General features: G+C 46.1%; 1 protein-coding gene across 5 annotated transcripts in view; it reads left to right on the forward strand.

The window, feature by feature from the left end:
* LOC147669891 (arylsulfatase D-like) overlaps window positions 1-24,716 on the forward strand; it is a 567,561-nt gene that overhangs the window by 11,373 nt on the left and 531,472 nt on the right. The window contains exon 1 of one of the 5 annotated variants that reach the window (XM_086948170.1): window positions 6,070-6,088. The exons of 3 other annotated variants lie outside the window; for them this stretch is intronic. The gene's annotated coding sequence lies outside the window, so the exon portion shown is untranslated. Of the gene's footprint in view, window positions 1-6,069; window positions 6,089-20,136; window positions 20,174-24,716 lie in introns of those variants that run through there. One more of the 5 variants, XM_086948167.1, reaches the window with a different exon arrangement.

A 24,716-nucleotide genomic window follows, 5' to 3' on the forward strand; every position in this document is an offset into this window, starting at 1 on the left:
CCTCTAGTCTTCATTTTGACTTGTGGTAAATCGCGACTTTTAATAAACAATTGTGAAGGCCACACATCATTAAGTAGACAGACACATTCCTTGTAGAACATATGAACAGGTGTGGGTTGCAGTAAATGGTTTTAACAAAAGAAAAATGTGGAGGTGAAAAAACAGACCAAGACTATCATGGGGACAACTTGTTAATACAATGCAACACAGAGCATTCCAGTGCTTTGTGCATATAACATATGTATTCATGTCCACAACCCGCTGACTTGACAGATATATCATATGGCTGCTCTGCGATTTCTTGTTAGATAGTACTGCAGCTGCAAAACTTCAGTTTTAACTTTCATAGAGTAGGTTTAATACAACTTGTTGATTTCTCTTAGGTATTAACTGAAGTGTTGAATCATATATGGTAGCCAACTTCACTAATGTTGACCGTAGACTACTAGTGTCCTACTCTGCAGTAAAGAACGTTGCTGCTGTCAGGATATTTTGTTTTATGGTACAGATTACCTCCAACAAAGGAGCAGGATTCTACAGTGACCATCATTATCATCTGCAAAATCTACGTGGCTGGTGACGACAAATGGTTTAACGCCACAATATATTACAAACCAATCACTCCTAACAAAAACACCTTACCATATCAACGAGTGAGCTTTTTGGCACTTTACTCTTATAGCTCTTTAATTTTAGAGCAAACGTTCGCAGTATATTTGCCTCCTGTCACATCACGTGCAGTTCTATTGACATGAATTTCCATAAGTGTTTTTCATTTTCTCACTTCTCTATAATTCCTGCATATACCTGTTGCCAATGCTACTCTCCTTTTTAGGTCTCGCTGTAGCCAATGCGCTTGCGCATTGCTTCTGCGAGAAATTATGTAGGGGCTCCAGGAAAGCCTAATAAGACGGCTTTGGAATGTGGATTATGGCCAGTTCATGTGAGGCATTCAAGGGCGAAGCTGGCATCTGGATTGCTTTCGCGCTTGGCCTCACTTCCTGCTCCCCCTCTTACTTTCGTTATCGCTCACACCCCATATGCTCGTTCCCTCCCACCCTTCCTTTGATGCCAAAGGGCTTTGGAATGCGGATTATGGCCAGTGCATGTGCCTCACCATTTGCTCCCCCGCCATTCCCCCTATCAGACTTCAAAGGCTGCCGCTCCCCCTACCCCGCCATCAGACTTGAAAGGAATGCACTCCCCGCTATCTTATTCTTTTAGCCCTACACTCGCCATGCATTAGCTAAAGCTCACCAGTGGGCCTTTTGCCCCTCACTAAAAGCTCCTCTCCTCATGTCTCTTTCTCGCACCCACGCTCTTTCTGTTACTCCTTGCTCTCTTTATCTCCATTCCTCCCCTGTAGTACTCTCTCATTCTCGCCCTCTCCCCGTAACATCCCTCTTGCTAACCTCCTTTCCCTTTCAATGCTGAATATGGAAAAATATAAGCAGTCGCCAGGTGTTTTTAACTCCAATTTTTTTCCCTTTCTACGTGCGCACCACTCGTGTTTTTTTTTTTCTCCTCCTACCCCTCTCTCTACGTCTTTCTCGCTCTCGCACCCATGCTCTTTCTGTTACTCCTTGCTCTCCCTCCAACTCCTCCCTCCAACTCCACCCTCCCACTCCACTCCACCCTCCCACTCCACTCCACCCTCCCACTCCACCCTCCCACTCCACCCTCCCACTCCACCATCCAACTCCACCCTCCATCACTCAGGAACACCACCACATCACTCAGGGACACCACTCGGGGGCACCACCACATTACTCGGGGGGGGGGGCACCACATTACTCGGGGGGGGCCACCACATTACTCGGGGGGGGGGGGCACCACATTACTCGGGGGGGCACCACATTACTCTGGGGCACCACCACATTACTTTGGGGCACCACCACATTACTTTGGGGCACCACCACATTACTCTGGGGGCACCACTACATTACTCTGGGGGCACCACCACATTACTCTGGGGCCACCACCACATTACTCTGGGGGCACCACCACATTACTCTGGGGGCACCACCACATTACTCTGGGGGCACCACCACATTACTCTGGGGGCACCACCACATTACTCTGGGGGCACCACCACATTACTCTGGGGGCACCACCACATTACTCTGGGGGCACCACCACATCACTCTGGGACATCACTCTAATACACCACCACATCACTCAGCCCAACCACATCATCACTCAGCACCAAAACAGCACTGTCCTTGCTTGCTACCAACAAGCATTGCCATAACCAATAGGACTCTCGTTAGGAAAGTGTAAGCTATTGGCTTGGTGAATAACAATGCTAATAATTTAAATATTTTTTAGGTTTCTCTTGTGAAATCTCTTGTACTTAAGAAAAGAAATATCTTAAAAGATGCTTGCAAACCACCCATTACCATCCGCAAGCTTTGCGGTCACTCAGTTTCTTGTTTCTCAGTGGTTGGCAGCATCCGGGTCACCTCATCAGATTTCACTTCCTCTTTCCTCAGTTGTTCCCTGGAACTTGGACCAAGTATAATTTCTGGCAGTCTCCTCCTACTGGCCGCTTTCTCCTTTAGTTTCTCTTCCTTTCTCCTTTTAGTTTCCTTTCCTTTTTCCTTTCTCCTTTATTTTCTCTTTTGCTTTCCTTTCTCCTTTATTTTCTCTTTTGCTTTCCTTTGCCCTTTTGCTTTCCCCTTTGTACTTTTCTTTTACGGTTGCCTTTCTCTTTTACTTTTACTTTGTCCTTTACTTTATCTTCCTTTACTTTTTTTCTTTGTGTGTTGGTTAATATTATTTAAACTGATTTTAACTACTCCATATTAATTTAGTCTTCTAATTGTTTGGCGCCAATATGTTGCATTTGGAGACACTTCAGTGCCACGTAAATCGTTAATTGGTCTCAGTTAAAACCTTACGTGCCTGCACAAAATATTTACAAGCAGTGACGGCTCCTCTATAGGAGCGCTTGGGCGCCGCCCCCCTGCTTTCTCGCAGTGCGAGAAGGCAGAAACATAAATGGTAATAATTACCTTTATTTCTGCCTTCTCGCATGGCGAGAAAGCTGAAGTTCCTGGTTGGGAGTGGGCGGTATTTCTCGAGTGCAGGGGGGAGTGGCTTGCCCACTGTTGTACATAATGACTGTTTGGGCAGCGTGAGGCTGTCCAAACAGGCAGTATCGTACAACAGTGGGCAAGCCACTCCCCCCTGCGCTCGAGAAACACCGACCACTCCCCCTGTTCTGTCTGTATGCTGCAGCATATAGTAAGAAAATGACGCGTGTGGGGCAGCGACCTGACCTATCACAGCGCTGCCATTGCAGCGTTGTGATTGGTGGAGGGGAGGGAGGCTGCCTGCAGCCTTCCTGGTGACGAGCTGCAGAATTCAACGAGCAGGACGTCGGGAGTTTCGGGAAAAGCGAGACGGGGACGGTAAGTTTAACTTGTCCAGTTCAGTCATGCAACCTTCACTGCAAAGAAAAAGCCCCTGAGGCACAGAGATCACTGCATACCTCCAAGGTAGACTGCACCATTGGCCCACGTGCAGCGCTCTCATTTTGTCTGTCTGCTGTGAATGGCTGCACACCCAACACTAGTATTACTATTTCTACTGGTACATTCGTTTTTTGCTCTGTAAAAGTAGGGCTACAAATAACAGAATACAAAGCAAAAACAAGTATTGCCAAAGCCAATAGGTCTAGTCTTGCATATCCTATTAGACATTTGATTCCCAAGCCCTCTAATAAATATCTAGAAAACATTTGAAAAAGTTAAATATATTAAAACAAAACATTTCATTGGGCGGATTGTACAAAGCATTTAAAAAGGAGCTCGCCGACAAGAGACCCAATTTTAAACATATATGTCTAAACCGCTTTCTATGTGATGTCCGCAAGGTTGGGCATATAAAGAGAACATGTACAATATCCTGGGTAAACATATTGCAAAGATGACAAATTGCAGGGGACCCATACCATCTAGATCAGAGGTCTTCAAACTTTTGGATGCCGAGACCCCCCTGTCAACATTTTCAAGCGTAAGGACCCCCTCCTGACAAAAATTTCAAAACCTCTAGGTTATGAGGAAGGTGAGGACCAAATTATGCGACAGGCTTGACTAAATTGTGTGAGTAGAAAATGTAAATAATGTTCTGTGATGCTGCATATTTTGGGGTAGCATTGCTTTATTATTTAGAATTTTTTTATACACAGTAATACTGAGGAAAGATTTCACCCCATCAGTACCAGTTTATAACCAAAATACAACAATTAATATCAGAAAGATGTCTAGTAAACCTCTGTGAAGGGCCTCCCAATCTGCAAGAATACGCGCTGCCACATTAGAAGCTCACCTGGCCATGGCCGGGAGCAGCAAGGGTGAGTGCATGGTGATTGGTGTGAGTGCCTGGTGATCAGTGTGAGTGCCTGGTGATCAGTGTGAGTGCCTGGTGATCAGTGTGAGTGCCTGGTGATCAGTGCGAGTGCCTGGTGATCAGTGCGAGTGCCTGGTGATCAGTGCGAGTGCCTGGTGATCAGTGCGAGTGCCTGGTGATCAGTGCGAGCGCCTGGTGATCAGTGCGAGCGCCTGGTGATCAGTGCGAGCGCCTGGTGATCAGTGCGAGCGCCTGGTGATCAGTGCGAGTGCCTGGTGATCAGTGTGAGTGCCTGGTGATCAGTGTGAGTGCCTGGTGATCAGTGTGAGTGCCTGGTGATCAGTGTGAGTGCCTGGGGATCAGTGTGAGTGCCTGGGGATCAGTGTGAGTGCGTTGTGATCAGTGCAAGTGCGTTGTGATCAGTGCGAGTGCATTGTGATCGCTGTGAGTGCAGGGTTAACGTGAAAGTTAAGGCGAGAATGAGAAGTGAGTAGTCTGAAAGCAGGGTGCATTCCCAAAAACTTGAAGCGTAGGGTTTCAGATATAAGTTAAATTATTGCTATAATGGCATTAATCGGGGTTCGAGGGTGGAGGAAATAAATAATGAGCTGATCCTGCTACAAACTTCCAGTCTAATGATTAGGGTTACCAGCTCATTATGTTGATGGCCCAAAAAGAAGCAGTCACCTACAGCTGTATTTTTTGCACTTATCTGTGAATACTTAGAACAGCAAATATAAATAGAAAGCACTTTTAATTGTGTTCTAGTGATGCCTTAATGACCCATGACTAATAATTAAAGAGAATAAAGACAGAAAAGTCACATACCTAATTAATACATACTTTTTGATTTATAACTCAATTTAGTGTCAGGATCTTTAAACAACACATAGCAGGCACGTTTCTTTTGGCAACCCAGCTTTATAATTTTTTTCATTAAATGCATTCTCACACTACAGCAGTAAGTGCAGAAATACAAATATAAGAAATAGGCAGAGTGGGGGCCCAGGGGGTCCTGGAACCATAAAAAAAGAATCTTTGGTAATCGGTTAACAAAGGCATGTAAATATGCTAATGGTCTTTAAAGACCTGTGAAAACTCGGCCGGAGATAAGACTCCAGACACTGCCCAGCCGAGGCCCCAGAAATGCGAGCTGCACTGCAGCAGCCCGGGCTGAGACAGGATGGGGGAGGAGGGGGGCTGAAGCCCTGGAGGCAGAAGTGACACTGTGAAGGCGCGACCCCCTTTGCATCATTCCACGGCCCCCCTGGGGGTCGCGCCCCACAGTTTGAAGATCCCTGATCTAGATGTTAAATTATTTAAAGGAAGGAGGTCCTACCTCAAGACGAACCAAAGACGCCGTATACTGTGGGGTATATTCCATGACACGTACGGTTGCATTTTCTTATATAGGCAGGAGTCAATAAATGGTGAGGTGCCTTTTTGTGCTAGAATTGCTTCCCTGTCTAGGCTAAAACTCAGTTTCCAAGTGGCCAGTTTTAAAACAGCCTTCAACTGGCCTGGGGACAATGTAAATAAAATTGATTCATCTAATTGAAGGTATTCAACCGCCTTTCTAAAATTCGTCACAATACTAGAGTGTTCTTTTAAGGATCCCAACAATTCTTTTTTCATTGGTGGAGGGGAGGGAGGCTGCCTGCAGCCTTCCTGGTGACGAGCTGCAGAATTCAACGAGCAGGACGTCGGGAGTTTCGGGAAAAGCGAGACGGGGACGGTAAGTTTAACTTGTATTTTATTATATATATGTTTTCCCTCCCGCACGCCCCCCCCCCATCCCCTCCGCGGCGCAACAATCCCATTTCCACCCCCCCTCCACCCGCCCATAATGCCAGCCGTGACTGAGAGGGCCCGTTTCCTCAAAGGCTTTTGCCGTGGCTCAAGAGCCTTTGCTAAATCATTAATACGCGTTCTCTGCTTTTACACGTATTGTTTGAAAAGCCACTGCGCGCATTACTGCTGAAGTGGCATTTGTTAGAAGTATTTGGATGTTTGCAGCTTCATTCTGGCGTGATGCACTTCCTCCCAGCAGCAGCCCTCATTCTTTTTGTTGTTCGTGCAACAACACACCTTTAGTCATCTCATTACATCACATCACATGCTGCGCTAGATTGCTCTCCTGATTGGAAAGAGGGAATCTGTGGGAATTTAAGCAATAGTACAGTGGAAACATAATTTCACCAAAATCACGTTGTAGGCCGGAAATGACATCCATCCTTTGTCCCTTCACCCTAGGATATAGGCCACCTTTCTTCTGTAAGCTGTTTTTTGAAGACTGTCGACTACAGAGTGTTAATACATATAGAGTGATAGCGTGTTCAACCAGACAGTTGCTAAATCCAGATAAATGGCATATTTGTTTTTTAAAGGGTGGGAATCAGATCGGTTAAATATTTAGTGTTGGAAAGCAGTCTAGAGGGGTTGCACGAGCCCACGTGGGGCAGTCATTTCTACTCCTATCTGCATTTAAAAGTCATATCTGAAAAGCTGCGAACCGATTGCGAGCAGAGCATACCGAACGCCTCAAAGTGTGTGTGTGGGTGCTTCTGAGGGATGGGAGGAAGGGAGTGTTCTTGTGCGTGCCCGCCCAACTACTCATCGACATTACGAGCCGCCACTGTTTACAAGCAGTGGGTCTTAAGTCTACCATATTAAAATATTGAATTATTTGAGTGCTTGAGTTCTTGACGTGTGCCATGGAAGCCCGGCCATGAATGCTTCGGTTCGACAACTATTTACACTTCGCTGGTAATGTTTGAAATGTATCCACACGTTATGCCCAAGTTACGGTTACACAGGCTGTGAACGGAGTGTGCTGTGCAAATCTTGTGTTAGTTATATACAGCAGGCAATTCTGGCATTTTAGCCTGCTTTTAATCACGCTCATCCACATCGGCGTACTCCAAGTGTTGCTTGATTGGGTTGAGACCAAGTGTTAGAAAGTCCAGTTCAGTCATGCAACCTTCACTGCAAAGAAAAAGCCCCTGAGGCACAGAGATCACTGCATACCTCCAAGGTAGACTGCTCCATTGGCCCACGTGCAGCGCTCTCATTTTGTCTGTCTGCTGTGAATGGCTGCACACCCAACACTAGTATTACTATTTCTACTGGTACATTCGTTTTTTGCTCTGTAAAAGTAGGGCTACAAATAACAGAATACAAAGCAAAAACAAGTATTGCCAAAGCCAATAGGTCTAGTCTTGGCCTACTAATGCAATGGTAATATTTCATTTATTTTAAGCACGTGGCACAAAAAGAAAAAGAAAATATGCCCCATCTAAACTTGGGCTGCCATATGCTTGCATTAAAAATTCTTAATGTAGAAAAGAATCCACGTGTGACTATTTTACTAGTGATGTTTTTTTTTAAGTAACGACCCGTTCAGTTGATGTATATTATTTGGGAGAAGAATACATCACCACATAACAGGCAGCTAAACTGTTAAAATTATCATAGTGACTACTTTAAAAAGGAGACTGAAAATAAATCCCCATGTACCTGGACACCATAAGTGCAGACAGAGTACCCAGTCTCGGGGAAGGAAAACATCTCAAAAGGGTCTCACAGCTGCTCATTACATTCCCTTCGTAAGCTTTGCTTTCGCTCTCATTTTCTTGCTGCTCATTGGTCAGCTACATGAGGGTCACGTCATCAGCTTTCACTTCCTCTATCCTCGGCTGTTCCCTGGAGCTTGGAGCAATTACAGATTTTGGCTGGCGGCCAGTGTCCTTCCGCTGGCCTCGCACTACAGAGGTACTTTTTTTACTTTCTTCACCGCAGTCAATAAAAGTACATGTGTTTGTACTCCGTTGTGTTCCTGCACCACAATGCCATTTACTTTATAGGCGCATTTATGTAGCACAAAGTCGACACAAAGGGATTGGAGTGGTTTAAATGAGCAGCACCACGTACATTACACAGGGACACTAGGCCAACCAGTCTATGAGAGCGCATCTTCAACCATCTCATCTCCCCCAATCCATGTTTACCCACCACTGCCATTGTTTTGAATAAACCTCCTTGTCTTTTAGCCCAACATGTCCTCCTACATGCTCTTTGTTTTACCCGCCCCCGCTTCAGCCACCTCCTGTGACCGCCCTAGTGTCCACCACCCTCCTCCCTCGTGTCCACCACCTTCCTTCTTCATGCCCTATTATTCTCCATCCAGGTCCATTTATTTATTTATTTATTTTAATTTGGGGGGGGGGGGGGGGGGCGGGGGCGCTACTATGTAGCGCAAACTCGGCCCCAGGGTATTGGATTGCTTTAAATGAGCACCACTTAATTAGACAATTACACTTTAATTTTTTAATATTTTATTGGGAGATTAAGTGATTTTCTCAGAATCACAGGATGTTGAGTAGACGGCAAGACTTGAACTGGTTCTCAAGTTGCAAGGCCCGCAGCTTTGACCCTAGTACCACATCCTCTCAATGTTTACTTGAAGCCATGTTGGACAGCAGCCTGCGCTTCTGTACAACATGTCAGAAAAACATTGACCAAGACAATAATCTCGCACAGATGAAAGCTTTTGGATTTGCTAATAATGCTTGTTTGTTACTTATTCAACAACTTTCCTTCCTCATCTTCTGTTTGTCTCCATAGGAGCCTAACTCATTTACTATATTTTTGATTGGCTGACCTGTATCCAATTTCAATTCAATTTCGTTATTTATGTTTTGGAACTCCTAAGAGATCCACATAAAAGAAAGACCACACATATTTGTAAATACACATACTTTACATGACAAAGTAAAAAAGCATATCCTATTAGACATTTGATTCCCAAGCCCTCTAATAAATATCTAGAAAACATTTGAAAAAGTTAAATATATTAAAACAAAACATTTCATTGGGCGGATTGTACAAAGCATTTAAAAAGGAGCTCGCCGACAAGAGACCCAATTTTAAACATATATGTCTAAACCGCTTTCTATGTGATGTCCGCAAGGTTGGGCATATAAAGAGAACATGTACAATATCCTGGGTAAACATATTGCAAAGATGACAAATTGCAGGGGACCCATACCATCTAGATGTTAAATTATTTAAAGGAAGGAGGTCCTGCCTCAAGAGGAACCAAAGACGCCGTATACTGTGGGGTATATTCCATGACACGTACGGTTGCATTTTCTTATATAGGCAGGAGTCAATAAATGGTGAGGTGCCTTTTTGTGCTAGAATTGCTTCCCTGTCTAGGCTAAAACTCAGTTTCCAAGTGGCCAGTTTTAAAACAGCCTTCAACTGGCCTGGGGACAATGTAAATAAAATTGATTCATCTAATTGAAGGTATTCAACCGCCTTTCTAAAATTCGTCACAATACTAGAGTGTTCTTTTAAGGATCCCAACAATTCTTTTTTCATGAGACTCCGCATGGTCCCGGGTTCCCCCCGAGCCATGCACAACACCCAGCCTACAATCCCTGCTAAAGCCTGCACCCAACTACTACGGATTCCAAACTCTAATCTAAGAGCGGCCGTTGTACAGGCAGTATTAACTGAGGCTAATTGTCAGAGGATTTTTCCCTCTACAGTATGCAGAAAACTCCATTGCCCCAGATCAATTAATTCAACACCATAGAGCAGGGATGCTGAAATCTTTGCGCGAAAGACCTCTAGTAAATAAGGGAAATGTCTTTTCCCAGTTGCGCAATATAAAGCACTCAGACTTTTACCCTGAGCCAGAGCCTTTCGAGAATTGTTAGCAACATGGTCCTTATCGCTCAAATTGGCAGATATTATCTTTCCTAAGAACACATAGGAATTCACCACCTCCAACCTGTCTCCTCCCACCATCCACCTAAAGTTCTCATATTTCGCCTTTCTCCTACCTGCAATACACATGATTTTACTTTTTGCTACGTTTATTTTCAGGGGATGATATTCTGCATATATGTGAAGTGCTTGTAGACGATTATTCAAACCTTTTGGTGTTAAATCCAATATCAGAATATCGTTCGCATATAGCATACAAACAATTGGAGAGCCCCCTAGTACTGGGGCGTTACCATCACTTGAAGACAAAAACGAAGGTACGTCCGAGATGTAGAGAGAAAATAATAATGGCGCTAGTAGACATCCTTGTTTCAATCCATTTGCAGTGGGTATCGCCTGGGATAGCCCTCTTTCGCCACCCAATAAAACCCTGCACCAGGTATCGGTATGGAGATCCCTAACTAAATCTAAGAGCAGTGAGGGCATTCCGAGAGAAGATAGCTTTCTCCACAGCAGGGGGCGATCAACTTTGTCGAATGCTGTGGAGAAATCTATAAACGCAGCATAAACTCTTCCGCCGCGAGCCCCTATATATTTATCCAAAATTATCTGCAAGGCGGATAAATTATCCATTGTGCTGTGACGCTTACGGAACCCCGTTTGCTCCAATGGCAGCAACTGACCCCCATCTACCCAGTCAGATATTAATGTTAAAAGACATTTCGCAAATACTTTCCCTATAGCATCAAGCAAAGCTATTTGTTGAAAATTTTGGGGCATATTCCTATCCCCCTTCTTAAACAGGGGTACCAGAATACTCCCCCTCCAAGAGGGAAGGACAGTTCTATGTTGGAAGCAAAATCTATATACTGGAAATAAGATTTTGCTCCATGATTCGGCATCCTGTTTTAACACCGAAATTGGGAGCTCATCGGGGCCCATGGCGCCGGACGAACGCAAGTCCTTTATGGCTAATTCGATGATCTTTTCAGAGGGCGGCTCAAACAACGGTCCGACATCGCCCACCCTTCTGTCATCCTCAACAGGCCCATTACCAGCATATAATTGCGTAACAAAACCCACCCAAACTTTCTCGGAAATGGGAGGGGGAAGGGACCTGATTCTTGTTCCACAACCCTCACCAATAAGAGACCAAAATAGTCGTGCATTCCCTCTGTTTACAGCCTCCCTTAACTTTATCCATAAGGAATCTTCCCTCTTTTAAAATTTTTAACCTTACTCTCCTTCTCCTTAGTAAGGTTATTTTGCGAGACCTTTCTATGGACCTATTCAAGTATTGCTCCCTAACCAGTGTGTTTATTTCTTTATTAAGCAGGCGTAAGGAACTGGGGACAGGACGCATATTTCTGTGCGAATTCGATTTACTTGCGACCAGAACTAACTCCTTCATAAACCCCACAAAATACAAAATTTCCGACCCTTTCCAACTAGGGAGTTCTTTTACAGTTTTATCAAGTAAAATGGACAAGCCCCTTAGGGCCCTTGTATTCCAGAAACATCTCCCTGTTTTACCATTAAAACTAACCAGATCACCATCAAGCGACCATGGATCCGTTTTAGGTGGATTTATATTAACAGTTAGGGATATCACATTGTGATCGCTGTTTAGGGTTTTAGTGACGATCAGATCTTTTAGGAGATAAAAGGAAAATAGACTCACCCCGATTGGTTTTGTGAGTAAAACTTGCTGCAGTGTCAGAGGGAAGCCTACCATTTACGATAATCCCCTCCAATTCAGCCAGTTCTTCCAGAAACAATTTCCCTCTCTTATCTGTTTTGATGTTACCAGGGAATAGAGCCTGTGGGATCTTTAATGATTCCTCTTTATATTTGTTTCTGAACAGAGCTAGACTCGTATTAGAGACCTTACAATTAAAGTCGCCCACTAAAATTATGTGGGTTGCAGGTGCTTTGGCCTTAATACTCTTTATGTAAGAAAAGACCTGTTTCACAATTACATTGTAGCAAGCATCTGGGGGGATGTAAACATTTATCAGCGTGATAGAGTTGGCCGCCTCAACCTCAGCATTACCAAACAATGTTACCGCCTGAAGGAGGTTACTGGAATCCAAATAATGGGTGAAGTTCCACTTGATCCGATTAGATAAGAGACAAGCAATGCCCCCTTTGGCATGACCTCTCCTGGACGGAATGGCTCCACCTTCCAAGGAAATATAGCCCCCTCCAGCAGGAGTTCTATCCACACACCAAGTCTCTTGGAGACAAATCACGCTAGCATCAAAAGAATGAAGGAACTGAAGTTTATCTGGACTGTTTTTTATACCTGCAGCATTCCACGATAATATCTTCAAGACACAACTAAAGATGAGAAAGGGAAATCATGTTATCTGTTGTCCTACTAGAAAGGACACCTGGTAACCAATTCCATTGGGCACTCTCCTCAACTATATCTCCGCGAGAGATAACAGGAGGTGAATTTACACTAGAGACAAAACGTGTATTTTTAGAGACACAGATGTTTAGGTCATCAAAGCCAGCCAGACCACCCAGTCGACTGAGGGGAGGAAAAATGCTTTCCCCTGCTAATAAACCATTCCTTGGGCCCCCCAGGATGGGAATAACATCGATCCCACGACTTTGAAAGAACTCAGACTGCTTCACAACGAGATTGGCAATGAGCTTGGAATAGAATTTCACCCTAGTCAATATTCCAATTTCCAATCTCCGGATTGATACCAGGTCAATGTCATTTGAATTAATCAATTTCAAGCATTCTAACTCTTCAAAGCTTTTAAGAAGACGGGCCCTATTTAAAATCAAATCAGTATCAAACAACGGGAGGAAATCCAAAATAACTGTGTCGACGCTTTTCTCTTCAATTGTAGCTTGGGAACTTTTAGAAGCCTCATCCCTTCCCGCCATACCGGGGCATTTTTTTATACAAGGGACAAAATCGGTAGGGACACCAGAGACCGGTTTAATTGATTCCAAGATAGGGGCCGACATACTAGGCTTCACCTCATCAGCATTAGGGACTCCCAAATTGGAAACCGCACATCTAGATGAAAGATCGCCATGCTCTACCGGTATCTCCCTATCCAACACCGAGGGAGTTTTTTCCTCAAGTGAAAAAATTTCTTCATGATTCCCTTCCGAATTGGACGAGGAGATTTCACCTCTAACATCCTGCTTCTCAAAGTGAATTCTTCTGTGCCTCTTTCTTCCAATTCTACGAGTAGGTTTCCTCTTTTCACCTTTGATCTTTTTTGGGACGCCCAATTTTCCATTTTTTTCCTTATCCTCCATCTCCAAGGTAAAAATACGAAAGAATTCTTTATCTACCCTTGATTGGGGCTGAATTACGATTTCCTTATCTGGGGCCGAAGGTACCAGAACAGAGGACCTGTATCCATCCACTGCTTAAATTTAGGGAGATAATTTTTCTTTCAGTAGCATTTCATGCAAGTGCATGTGTTTTCTTGCTGTCTCGTTTATGTGCTACTTTGCCAGTACCACATCCTAACTGTTGCTCCTTCACTTCATCTGTTGATTCTCCACGAACAAAACCTTCACATTTGCTCTCTGTGTGGCATCTCCTGTTTTTTTCTTTCTACCATCCCTGTTGGATTTCTTGATTTAAGTGTATTTATTTTTTAATTTCCCCCATCCAACACCTATATTCTCTGTAGCCCACTCCTTTACCCCAGTTTATTTAACACCTTTGATCAACCCACTCCACCTTTGCTCTTTTGCTGCATCTCAATTTCTTGATTACATTTTTTTTTTGTGTGGCAGCAATTTCCTATCTGACTGCTGCTTTCCAGAAGGAATGCTCTGTGAACTACTTTTTATTTACTGCTTCAGTAAGGGTGTCTGCCGTCTTGGAACAGGGAGTAAAAATAATTAAAATGGCCTCCGTGTCTTGATGCATGTGTGATGACACTAGGGCTAAGGTAGCATCATGACTCATGCGTAATAACGCATAAATAGGATTTTTTTTTTAGGTTTCGCCTACAGCGTGCATGCGCTATTAGCAAAAGCTATAGTAAATAAAAGAAAAAGCTTTACACCGGGCTTAGAGCCCACCTCGTACTCACTCTCCTGCTACTTCCACTTTCTCTACGCTTCTTGCTGACCTCCAGTCCTCCATGGAACTTGGACCAAGTATAATTTTTTTGTCTCTGCGGGCTGTGTGCCTCCACTGGCTGACGACACTTAAGAGTTCTTCTGTTTGCAGCCCCGTTCTACTCTTCCCCATTTTACATTGTCGTCAGGTTTTTTCCACTTACGTGACCGTTTCTCTGCTACAGAAAATTGCACTATTGCCCAGCCCATGTGCTATATCTTAAAGAGTCTGAAACTTTTGCTGCAACACTGATCTATTTTCCTTGGCTATGTTTATGCTATGCTTTGAGTCGTTTCTAAATCCTAAGCAACATTCATTTAATATGGCAAACTTTGCTACTCAATGTATCAAGCATAAGAGACCCTTTTTAAGTTTCGCCTGGGGCCGGAGCTCCTAGCTCCGCCCAGGAGAAATCTTATGTTCCTACAGTGTGAGGCTTAGTCCCGCCCTCTGTTCCATTGGCTAGCTCCATAAATGGAGGCTAGCCATTGGAACAGAGATCTGTCTGTCATGGCCGGACCAGATTCGTGGGCGTTCATGCAATTTTTTCCCTCTCCGCCCCTCTGTGCTCGTCATCTCGGCGGTGGGCGTGTTTTTTTTTAAATGTTTCTTTTCTTCATTCCAGGCCGAACGCCGCCGGAAGAAGTCCAGGTGAGTGCCCGTTCCTGCCCCCCCCCCTTCCCGCTGTCCGTGTGCCGTTCCCGCCCTCCCCCCCTTCCCCCCCCTTCCCGCTGTCCGGGTGCCGTTCCCGCCCCCCCCCTCCCGTTGACTGTGTGCCATTCCCGCCCCCTCCCTCCCGCTGTCCGTGCCTTTCCTGCCCCCCTGTAGTCTTTGCCTCTGCGACCCTTTGTTCCCCCTGGCACGCCTGGCATTCTCAGAGCCCAGCCTGACTACCCACACGTCGAGATGTTAAAGATGGGTTTTCGGGCATTATGCGCAGCATTGTGGGGGCCACAAAAAGCGCCGAGTGCACACACAGTTGAGCCGGCCCCTGCCCTGATGCCTTCACGTCGGCTGCAGCGCCTAAAAGTCAGTTTATTATACATAACATTTTGTAAATTAAAAAAAAATGTTTGGGCTAATACCTGACCGAAAAATTAAAAGGTATTATCTGACGCCAGACCTAAAAATCAAACGGCCTTGACAAAAGGCCAGACCTAAAAACGTATTCAAACCAATAGTTGTTTTAAAACATTTTTAAAATTGAATTCTGGGGAGTGTAGTTTCAATTTCCCTATAATGTAGCAGACTCGGAAAATCACGACACCCTGGGTGGAACTGGTCTTTGAATTCGACTGTGTCATTGTATGTGCTGAAAACTGCAAGTACTAGACTGCCTCACGATGTGACGTAAAGCCCAGAGTTATCTGACATGTAAATAACGCCAGGCTAGGCATCTAACGTGCACCGTCTGCAACGAGGATATGTGTCCCTTATCTGGAAAATGCTTCTTACATTCTGGATCGCGTCTAACAGCAAAATATCACAAATAGCAGCTCCCCGGTTCAAATCTCCGGAATTCGCTTTGCCAGATACACACCGACTGCCTCAAATGTCCGTCTTCAACTCAAGCAGGACTCGTTTACCAGCGCTATGGATGCGGTGGGACCCACCGCCACCACCAGACACCGTTACCCTCTTAAGGCGGAGTTCTTGTTTGGGTTTGAATGCAGGGGGTGGCAGGTACTTAGTGTGTGTCATGTGGGGGGTGTCAAGCATTCCTCAGCAAGCCTAGACTGAAGATTCCACAGTAAGGTTGGGCAGGGGTGTCCCCGAAATGGGTTGCTCGGTCCGGACCACACAAATGGAGTGTACATTAACGGGTAGGGGGGCTGCTCTCGATGACGATAAGGAGCACATTTATTATCGAGTATGACGGAAGCGGTGCAGTGTGCCATCATGCATATAGCGCTTAATGTACGGGTTCTAAACGCAGCACTAACAAGTGTATGTGTCACTGATCTCGATTGAGCACATGGTATCTACCTAAGAAGGGGAGGAGCATCGCCTTGGGGGGTCCTAGCCTTTGATCTGCAGTTTGTACACAGACATACTTTTAAGTAGAGAACTGCGCCTTCCACGGAGAATCGATATGTTTGCATACAGGAGCAGCTTGACACCACGGTAGGACAGAGGCAGAAAAATTGGACCGGGTCCTAGAATAAAAGTGGCCTCTATTCGCACGTAGTTTAAGAAATTGGCTCACATTTGAAAATTCGGGGCAGTTTTGAACTTGTAAATACACGCTGCCCAGGTGTTTTGCAAGGTGTGGAAGACTGCATGTGTCTGTGCTTGCTACAGGAAAGGTTGGTGGTAATAGGGAAACCCACATTAAAATTGAATCACAGACCATAAAACAAGCCCAAAAAGTGGCCCACACACTGTCATTTCAGATCAGCCCTCCGGCCGGATTCCCACACAGCCCTGCCCGACACTGTCTCACCTGAGTGCATTGTGTTCTAGGATGTGATAAGTATACCTCCCTTGAGGCTTCAGGGATGGCGTGTCTCCTCTCTAGCATAAGAGCATGGCAAATGTGAAGATGGCATTCCGTCACGAGGAACTAAACCCGGATGCACAAAGGCATAAAAGCAGCAGGGGTCTGATCGTGAACTACGTGTTATAAAGTCTCCGTGACCTCCCAGGAGGTGGGGGCTCCTGGGATATCGGCGCAGACAGACTCGTTAGCCCTGATTTCACCTGAGCCTCTCGGGTAGGCCGTTAGTCCAGAGCTCCGTCTTCCTGAACTCTCACGAGCCTCACTGCTTGGCAGAAAGATCCATGTCTCTTCCCTATTGGCACAGTCCGTCCAGATCGGTACACAGTCAGTCCTCCCTGATTAGTTACTATTGCCCAAACCTCAATGGATAGACGTCGGCAGGATGAAATGCTGAGTTGTGGTGCGGTTTGAGCCTGTCACTGCAGGTAGTTTACAGATTTCAACAGAGATCGTTCAGTTCACAATGTTTCTTCAAATACCATATTGACGTCTATTACTCGATTTTCTGCAGAGCAATTGAATGTTCTGCTGTTTTAATTGAATGTTCTGCTGTTTTTAAACAAAAAGCCTGGTCTACCATAAGAATTTCTGTATCTTTACCATAGCAAAAGTTATCCCGATAGAAGAACAAGCTACTATTAATATGTGTCTTTCCTGCGTGTCTTTTCAACCGGGTCGAATGTTTCTTTAATGCATTCTTATAATGTGCGGACTTTACCCGAAGGTGTCAGTCCGTGTGCAGTCCCCCCTCCTGCTGTCCGTGTGCCGTCCCCCCCTGCTGTCCGTGTGCCGCCCCCCCCCTGCTGTCCGTGTGCCGCCCCCCCGCTGTCCGTGTGCCGCCCCCCCCCCGCTGTCCGTGTGCCGCCCCCCCGCTGTCCGTGTGCCGCCCCCCCCGCTGTCCGTGTGCCGTTCCCCCCCTGTCCGTGTGCCGTTCCCCCCCTGTCCGTGTGCCGTCCCCCCCGCTGTCCATGTGCCGTCCCCCCCGCTGTCCGTGTGCCGTCCCCCCCGCTGTCCGTGTGCCGTCCCCCCCGCTGTCCGTGTGCCGTCCCCCCCGCTGTCCGTGTGCCGTCCCCCCCCGCTGTCCGTGTGCCGTCCCCCCCCCCGCTGTCCGTGTGCCGTCCCCCCCGCTGTCCGTGTGCTGTCCCCCCCCCACTGTCCGTGTGCTGTCCCCCCCGCTGTCCGTGTGCCGTCCCCCCCCGCTGTCCGTGTGCCGTCCCCCCCCGCTGTCCGTGTGCCGTCCCCCCCGCTGTCCGTGTGCCATCCCCCCCGCTGTCCGTGTGCCGTCCCCCCCGCTGTCCGTGTGCCGTCCCCCCCGCTGTCCGTGTGCCGTCCCCCCCGCTGTCCGTGTGCCGTCCCCCCCCGCTGTCCGTGTGCCGTCCCCCCCCCCGCTGTCCGTGTGCCGTCCCCCCCCCGCTGTCCGTGTGCCGTCCCCCCTCCCGCTGTCCGTGTGCCGTCCCCCCTCCCGCTGTCCGTGTGCCGTCCCCCCTCCCGCTGTCCGTGTGCCGTCCCCCCTCCCGCTGTCCGTGTGCCGTCCCCCCTCCCGCTGTCCGTGTGCCGTCCCCCCTCCCGCTGTCCGTGTGCCGTCCCCCCTCCCGCTGTCCGTGTGCCGTCCCCCCTCCCGCTGTCCGTGTGCCGTCCCCCCTCCCGCTGTCCGTGTGCCGTCCCCCCTCCCGCTGTCCGTGTGCCGTCCCCCTTCCCGCTGTCCGTGTGCCGTCCCCCTTCCCGCTGTCCGTGTGCCCGTTGCTGTGGTGAGCTGTGCGTTTCCTTCAGCTTCTGGGGCGACTGTGGTGTTCTGGCATAATCATTACTTGGAAGACGTGAGGAAAGTTTTTGTGAAATCTCTCTGCGTGGTTAGTGCACTAGTGTGAGCTTAGTAGCTGGAGGTACAAACCCACCCTGCTTGTAATCCAGGTTATTGTGCACACCTTGTGCCTGTGGGCGTCGATCAACATCTTGCTCTGTGTCTTTCTGGGAGTTTGCTTGGGCTGTGGTCTGTGATTGAGGTTATGTAGATAGATCGCTTTATTATTTTGTTAGGCAAAGGACTGCCCACAGTCTGTTCAGGATGGGCTGTGGTGGAATCCGGACTAGTCTGGGCTCTGCGCGGAGGTGGCAGGGTTTAGCTGGTTTCTGATGTTTGCATCTTGCCATGTCACCATAGCTGAACACCTTCCATATGAGATATCTTAAAAAAAGCCAATTTAGACGAACATATGGTTGTCACATTTTAGCTCTCTGAATTGACCTAGGTGATGTTTCGGTGATTTACAAAACTGTATGGGTAGCACATTGATAGAACATGTGGACAACTGAAGTGCGTCACTAGAGTGGAACCGGGTGTAAGTTGAGATCCCAGACACTTCGGACCCCCGGTCACATGGGCTGGAACGGAGTTAGTCAGTCACGTGTCATGCAGTGCTTGACATGAATCACTCAGCCTAAGCCCGACTTTATTCTGCGGCGCTGGCATGTCATGCGGCGTGGGAAGTGACGGGCCGGGTGGGGACATCGAGGGGGTCCGATTTGCTCTTCTATCCATTCTGCCGTTGCTTTTTTTTCTCAGCTCATTATCGCCTTGTCATTATCACCATGTGATGAACACTTGGTGTTTGGGGCCAGTTTTCATTTTTCGCTTGCAAAGCCACATAATTCGCCCGAGGCCACCACTACAAATGTCATCACTTATGAATGCGGCCAAAAATGTCAGCTCGGTCAAAAACAGCGTGTACCCTGCTGGTAGTTAATAGAATCGAGGTTCTTCCAGGAAATTGACTAATGCGTGCTGTGATTTCCAGTAACACTATATTTACTTCCAGCGTGTCCGTGTCTTTTCCAAACCACTGTTGTGACTGCAGCTGAGTGTCTCAGCTTGATGAGTGGCATTTGCCAGAGATTAAACTATTGGCATTGTAAATGACAATGCCATTTATTTATCTGTTTTCAAAAGCAACACATAAATACAAATGTTGTCATTCACAATGCCAATAGCTCTAACTTTTCAAAAGGTGAAACCATTGCATTGTAAATGCTTGTTGTATTCAAGTGGAGAACATTAAATCCCATTGTCTTGCCGGGGGGCAGGAACAGCGTTTGGCATATCCATTTCTCAATGCATTAAGTCTCCTATCTAATTTATTTTCTATGTGATCATTACTTTGTTAATAACTAGTTTCTGCTTCAGCGTCATCAGGAAATGAACCTTTGACTTGCTTTGTTACCGTGCACAAGGGCATGAACTCAGTGTTGGGTATCATGTGCCAAGCATGCACAGAGGGGATTCCTTGAAGCATGCTTTGTGACTGGCCCTCCCGGCAAAAGCGGGTGACCCATCAACGCTTTGCGCTGCAGGCCTCAGTGAGCTCAGTTAACAAAGCTCCCATTATACACTAGTAGCTGCTGCTCTTAAGCTCTACAGCACTGTAAGTTTACACATTAGTGTCCCTTTGCAGAAGGAAGAGGAAGGTGACCCGACGGTTGCTGTAAGTTCCCGTTTACTTTTTTCCTCTGGCTTTATTCTCCAGCTTCTGCCTTGTTTACTTTTTATCTGTAATCTTCATGTTTGCTGTCGAATAAGGGCGGCTGTTTGCTTGGTGCATTTCACTTTCTTTTTAGGTTTCACCAAGCGTGCTTAAGCTGTCAGCGAAAACTATTGCAAATAAAAGTAAGCACAGACAAAGCCAATAGCTTTCGACTCTGCAAAATCTAGTGGTTTTGTCAGGACTTTAAGTGGGATGAAAACTGAGGAGGTGGGGGGGGGGGTCTCATGGATGCGTGGTAGATGTAATTAAGGATGTGGCTTAAAAACCCTTAAGCTAAAATTCTGTGCTTAGCAATGTATGCCTCCTGACTGGCATTTTGTTGCTTCTTTCATTGCCTTCAGATATAAAATACAAGTAACATTACACCTACAACAAGCCAAGACTACTGGCTTTGTCAATGGTTGTTAGTTGCATATGATATATAAGCCCCAATTAGGACCTCGTTTTATATAACATTGAAAATGCTTCAGTTCGGACAAGAAACTATTGAAAGAATTATTCACCAGAGGCAGTGAAGGTGAGGGGGAATGCTGCAGAGTTAAGATTTTCTTTTTCACCCTGAGGGTGAGGGCAAAAATGGAGAGCTCGATAGGGACCCATCTTGACACGTGTTTTTTAGAACTGCTGGTGCTGAACACTGGCAGGACCCGTCCCACTAAAAGCCCTGGGTTTGTCAATGTGTTTTTGACGTGTTGCACAGCAGCACAAGCTGCTGTGCAACATGGCTTGAAGTTAAAAAGCAAAGCGCTATGAAGGGCCAGCTTTGACCACTTCACAGCACTTTTTTTTTCTTTTAAGGCAAACTGCACTGCTTTAATCTTTAACGTTAAGCCATGTTACACAGCAGCTCGTGCTGCAGTGGAACTTGTCTAAAAATGCAAAACATAGATTTCACAGAGGCGAAACTTTTTGCCTTTGCAACGGCTTGTTTTTAAATGTTATTCAGCATTGGCAATAACATTTTTTTGTTGTTTTTGCCAGTGCTGAAACGGTATCAGGAAAAAAAAGCATTGACCAAGGCAAAGCCTTTTGGTTTTGCCAGTACTTGTTTATTCTTCTTATTATCCAGATGTGACCTCCAAATTCTTCTGCAGCATACGGGCAGCTTGGAGGAATCCACAAATAATTCTGGGGCATGCTTAGGGACAGCCATGCTTCAATGGTAGTGTGAAACCTAGTTGTGAAGACTTGAGTGAATGTACAACTCGTTTGTGATGACGTGCTGTACCGACCAGATTTTTGGACCAGATGGAATCCGCTCCTAGGAGCCCCTCTAATCCAGCCGGAACGTAAACAACTCCCTCCTTAGAACGTATTTACAATGGGTATAGGCATATGTATAACATTTCGTACCTAAGGATGGGAAAAATAGCAATAAACAAGCATTGGTTCTACAACATCCTATTCACACCTATTAGTCTCGCGGCCACATAAGCCCAGACTAGTCTACCCTGGGGCAGGTCTGATAATGTACCATTTCGCACTTTATTCACTTGACACGCAATCCGGCGCGTCTACACACGTGGGCCTGCAGTCCCAGTGCTCTCCTTTATACCCGATCTGCAATCCAGCAGACCTACACACCCCTCAATCTTGGGTGCTCTCACTTACACACGACCTACAATCTGGCAGGCCTCTGCACCGTATCCCCCCGGTGCTCTCATTTACACACGGTCTACAATCCAGCAGACCTACACACCTATCCTTAGGTGCTCTCATTTACACACGGTCTACAATCCAGCAGACCTACACACCTATCCTTAGGTGCTCTCATTAACGCAGTGTACCAACGACGATCACTTTCCTATGAATCCTCAGGGATGAAATCTGCAATTATCTATTCAGGGTAAAACTACGGCAATGGAAATTAGTGTAGTGTTCGAATCACAAGGTGTGCCTTCTGCTCTTGACATCAACTGTTTTCTGACTCCCTACTTGTTCAGTCATTCCTTACCTGACCGGGATCCACATCCGTTCATGCAAACAACATCTGACTAGAAGAACTAGATCACAACGATTGAACAAGAATACAAGGCACATGTCGGTTCACCAAAAATGGGGGCATTTATTACAATATAAAGAATAAACACAATACTACACGATATATATATATATATGCTGCAAAGAAAAGATAGAGGTTAAGATGCGCGCTTCGCAAGGGAAGGGGCAGATATCACCTGGTTAATATGAAGTTTGGACTCGGCAGTCATCTAGGTTCTCGTCTCGTCTCTCTCTGTGTCTTGGCTCGTCTCGGGGGTCCACCTCAGCCGTCACAAATACACGTCTGCACCGCTAGGCTCAACCTTCTCTGCTTCCCTCCAAGGCACTGGAACCTTGTTCGTTATTAACTACCGTCTCTCTCTCTCTCTCTCTCTCTAGCTCTCAGAGAGTCTCGGCTTTTCTCAGACTTCAAAATGGCGATTGTCTGCCGCAGAAATAATTAATGGCAGAGATGCTAACGGCTAGCTGCCGCCTACGGACTGACTGACTCAGTGCCTAACACTTTCACTAATATGGAAGCTGTCCCTTCATGGAAAGTTACGGCCAGTAACCTGCCGCCCACCAAATTCTTGTACCTCCCCGTACCAAGGACACGTTCCCAGCCGGCCGGCCTGAAGTTGTGTCTTCGGAGTGGAGAAAAATACAGTCCTTCGATAAGGGCCAGCCTGAACCGGTTCTCTCCAAGCTAACAACACCTTGAAACTAAAACATTACATTTAACCTAGAAAGCCTCTCCAGCTACCGGGCAGAGGGCAAGATGGAGTCTGTCCCGTTTAAGGCCTGCAAGGCCCAAAATATGCGTGACTCCATAGAAAATGTACTAATACTCTTACAAAAGGACGGATCATCCCTAATACTTATATATCTATCCCCTAGCTTTAGCTTTTAAGCCCTGATCTAAAGAAAAGGGTACGAAAATGCACTACTGTGCCTTATGGATAGGTCCTACTTATAGTCCTAATCCCTATACCATAGGGGATAATAGGCTGGAGTCATCATTCATCATCCTCCTTCTAAAAAGGGACGGAAAAGTCGGTTATTACATTTCACCCTTGACTCCAGTCTATTAGCCAGATTCTATATCGAACTAACATCCGTGGAGGAATAATAAGAAACAAAATTAACTGATCTATGCTTTCTACCAAGTCTACAAAATTGCAATAAAGAGGGAATGCACTGGATAAAGCAGCAAATAGCTACTAAAATACAAATAAAAATTATAATACCCCCTAAAATCTGTCGTAAAGAATGTAAGTCTGGCAACCAATTAAAGAGCCAGTCGAACCAGCCCTGATCACGATGTTGTCTAACTTCCGTAGTCAAATCGTGGAGTTTGTCAATATGGGCCTGGATTGATTTAGAATGGTCAGACAAATTAAAACAGCAGAGGCCCTCAAAGTCAGAACAGTCATGTCCATGTTTCAGCAACAAATAATCAATCGCAGCGCGATTTTGTAAAATGGCTCGTCTTTCACCCTGGGCATCTAATAATAAATCAGATAATACAGTCGAGGTTTGATTAATGGATTTAACCATCCAGCATGCCATCTTGCCAATAGTTTTAGCATTGTAAACAGCCAATGCTGGGACACCAATAATAGAAAAAGCTAAACTAAGATACTCCGATTTAGAGTAAAGGTGAACGGAGGAATCACAGTCTTCTTGTAATGTCATAGAGTCTCGTACCACACGGGAATGGGAACCAGGGTGTGAGGAAAACATTAGTAAACTCAATCTAGTGATAGCACACGGACCTCCGGTAACATTAGCAGGAATATAGGGCCAAGAAGTATTCCCACATGAAAAGAGCCAGCCATTAGGCAACAACATAGGACGATAATAGCTAGGAACAACTAATAAACTTTTACATGTCATATTATTTTTAACAGAAGTACATGAATTCGGAAGTCTTCGTAAACAAAGCAATCGTTGGTGAGCAGAAAAAGTCGTGGCAGCTCGTAATTTTAAACGTAGGCATTCCGAAATCGCCTTAGGATCACAAGTGAAAATGAAACATAAATCGCCCTGTGTAATGTTATATGTAGTAATCTGGGAAGGAATCGGAAGGGCAGAATCAGAAAGGGTAGAACATAAAGGGCAAAATTTATGGGCGGGAAAATCGCCCAAAATAATATTAGGACGGCACTCGAAATATTGAAAATGTGCCGCAAAGTCTCAGTGGAAGCAGGGACAGCAACCAAGCAGGTCGCTAAAATATCAGTCACGGATCTCATAGGGGTAAGACAGAAATGTGGAGAGTTCGTAACCCTTTTCGCAAGGGTTATCCAGAAATTGGACGAGGTATCCCACGCAGCGAAGGAACGCGGAACTCGGGTTCTCCAATCAACCGAAGTCGGTGTGTTCTCTTCTCTCCCGGCGTAGCAGACCAAAAGGAGTCCAACGCCGGCACATCCTGCAGCAGCAGTCCAGAGAATGATCTGAAAGAATACAAACACAGGCCTTAATCACTCTCGCAAATAAC

This window comes from Lissotriton vulgaris, unplaced genomic scaffold (assembly GCF_964263255.1).
Source record: "Lissotriton vulgaris unplaced genomic scaffold, aLisVul1.2 SCAFFOLD_269, whole genome shotgun sequence".
In the NCBI taxonomy this organism is placed as follows: domain Eukaryota; kingdom Metazoa; phylum Chordata; class Amphibia; order Caudata; family Salamandridae; genus Lissotriton; species Lissotriton vulgaris.